The sequence below is a fragment of the Apteryx rowi genome, unplaced genomic scaffold (genome assembly GCF_003343035.1).
Source record: "Apteryx rowi isolate R43461 unplaced genomic scaffold, aptRow1 scaffold_625, whole genome shotgun sequence".
NCBI classification, from domain to species: Eukaryota; Metazoa; Chordata; class Aves; order Apterygiformes; family Apterygidae; genus Apteryx; species Apteryx rowi.
The window spans coordinates 177043-180187 of NW_020450900.1; the positions used below are offsets into that span (position 1 = coordinate 177043).

Here is a 3145-nt window from a genome sequence, read left to right on the forward strand (position 1 = left end):
AAAAAAAAAAAAAAAAAAAAAAAAAAAAAAAAAAAAAAAAAAAAAAAAAAGCCCAAGTCTCTCCTTACATTTTTAAAGCCTGTCAGGCAAAAGTCTTGTCCTCGGCTACATATGATAGCATAGATCAAGCCTGAGGAAAGCGTAATGCCCTTGGACACTCCTTACTAGATAGATTAAAACATTTCTTAAGTAAAAAATCCTCTATTATTGCAGTATGCAGCATAATTCCATCAAGCTTTCCAAATCCCTCCACCCTCAGTAAGGACCCCTCTCTAGGTATGACAGCAGAGATCCTATCTACTTTTCTTTTTCTAATTAAAACTAGAAAACATAACTATGCTTCAAATCGAGGTTTCAAGAAGTGGACTGATTAAAATTTTAAGGGCAATCAACAACACTCCAAACACATGTTCTAAGTAGTAAAATATTCTGTACCAGATAAAAATCAAGTCATTTAATCCACTTAAAGTTCCACCTTTTTACAAGAGTTGTCTCCTGACCTAGTTAGAGAGAGTCAGGACAATATCACCTTGGGTTTAAAAAAAAAAAGAAAAACCCCAAAACAAACAAAAAACCCAAAACCCACCACACACAAAGAAAACAACCAAACACCCACAGAAACACCACGTTCGAGCAGACTAGCATTTACATAAGCTATAATTGGGAGTCAGCATGAGAATGTAAGAGTTCATAGTTTTAATATAGCCTACTTTAAAATGAGATTAGATAATCAGTTATTATATTACAAATTAAAGTTTCACAGATTACAATTACACAAGTACCATTAGGCCATGTTTATTAGTTCTGCTCAGATGACWGAGAGGTGATGACAGAGAGATGCCTACAAAATATTGTTAGCAGGGAGAGTATAGCTGGTCAAGCAGTGGGTCCCCTGCAAGCATCATATAAGACTATCTGAATCAGTGGTTGGAGTCAACTCCTGGCTTTTTCCACGTAGCCAAATCTTGGACTAACTAAATCTATGGTGGTAACCGATGTTGCTTGCAGATAACTGCACAAAACCTATTCATAAGCAATTAGATACTCTTCCCAGGCTATTGGTTTGTGCTCAGCACTGTTTTTCAAGTACCTCACAAGACCAGAGAGCTGTTCCTTAATGTATAAGCCAGATATACATATGTTTATCTGCAGAAGATGTCATGTTGCACATGTCCACAGAATGGAGCTAGCACATTGATGGCTCATCATGTAGAGAGAGACAAAAAAAGCATTTTAATGCTAAAACAAGTCTAACTTGTTTTAGCAAAACTCCATATGCATAATGCAGTGTCTGCCACTCCTTTGACAGCAAGCAGAAATGTACACTGAGAATGCAACTCAGAACAAGTTAATGACTAGCCTACCTCTAAACATTCGTAACATTAGAAATATTCAAGAGCATGCTTGTACTCAGAGACCAACATCTATTCTATAGGAAATGAATAAATCACTAAGACATGTCTCTGCTAGGAAAAAAATAAAAATAAAAAGTCAAGGCTGCTTGTTTTAATGCACTTGTTTCATGGACCTTATCCAAAGTCAGCTTCTAGCTTGCCCAAGTTTCCCACCTCTGGAGCTAGCTGGAGAAAGGTCATGCCATGTAGTTCACAACCACAGTCACAGGTAACATTTGTAATGCCATGCATCAGTACTACGTTTAACATGCTACAACTCCAATTTCAGGTAAAGTATCACATTCTAAGCCATTTCTCGGCAACGGTCAATAAACTTGTTTTCTCATCTGAACTACTATTTTGTTTACATACCCCATTACTCAGCACCACAAAAGCAGTTTTTGCAGGGCCTGAGGCACAAACTAAATCTGAGGGTGAGACTTCTGAGAAACAGCACACAAATACAGGACTGATTGCATGTCCTTCAAGAAAAAACAGCAACTCTGTTACAGGCTATTAAAAGACCAAATCAGTTCTCCCAAGTCATTTCAATAAAGAAAGGGAAACAGAACCAACTTATGGTCCTGCTTACTTAACTCTTCTTTCCAAAGTAAGGCAAAATTAACTCAGTTTCCAACAGCTCAGTAATAAGAGTTGCCACTGAAAAACACTTAGCTCCTTGTGTGAAGATCATCATGAGTTCAATGTTACTCTTTAGAGACGCTGTGAAATATGCCAGTGCTGCCAATCAGAAGTCATCTACCAGGCAACATTATGGCATTGGTCTACATTTGGCTTCAGAACAGAAAGGACTACTTAAACTACACAAATATTTTATTAGTGTTAGGGGAAAAAAAAGTGTCAAGATTTTAACAGTCTGGGCAAAGGGTCCTTATCCAAAATGCGTGCGCCATAGCAGGAAGAGTTCTGCTCACAGCAAACTTCTCTAAAAAGCAACTGCTGCAGCACTAGTCACTCCAATTGCCAGATGTTTCATCTCAGAACTGGAATGCTTGACTGATTTCATGCAAGTTATTTGAATGGGATCTAACTAACAGATATGCCTAGTACAGAGGCAAGTGCTCGAAACAGTTGTAGGTTTTACCAAAGTGTTTTTGAGGGGTGAAGCAGTAAAATTGTATTAATGCCAAGAACAAGCTTAGGTTACTGGAATTTTTTGTGTGTGTGTGTACACATTTCAGCTATTGCAGCATGTCAAGGAGTTGCAAGAAGCTAATCCATTTTACAGCAAGTCCTTGGAATTGGTTTGGAATAGCAGCATCCAAACAAGCCAGGTTTTTCCATAGAATAGTCCTGTACTATCTAATCTATCAATGCCTGTTTGTGTCATTTAGCACAAATGAGGTAACTACTTCTGTTCAAGACATGGGCTTGCTTCTTGTTGGTAATGGCTGCCTCAGATTAGCAGTACTGTCAAAATGTATGGTTGTCTCCACCATGCCCCAGAGGCAAGGGAGCTAATTTCTGTTTTCCTGAGAAAAGCATTTTCCTGAGAAGGCAAGCAATGCTTAAGTTACCAGCATGTATATTCTGAGCAGCAAGAAGTATAAGCTAAAATTCTCAAACCTGCCATATAATTAAGCAACCTAAACCCTCAGTAAGTACACAACAGTGACCATGAGATCGTGGAGTTCAGTATCCTGCGAGGAGGCAGCAGGGCACCAAGTAGGATCACAACCCTGGACTTCAGGAGAGCAAACTTTGGCCTCTTCAGGGACCTACTTGGAGGA

The 3145-nt window shown here is 38.7% G+C and overlaps 1 protein-coding gene across 4 annotated transcripts in view; it reads right to left on the minus strand.

The window, feature by feature from the left end:
- The window catches only part of ACSL1 (acyl-CoA synthetase long chain family member 1), a 63651-nt gene that overhangs the window by 27321 nt on the left and 33185 nt on the right, over positions 1 to 3145 (minus strand). The window lies entirely within an intron of this gene.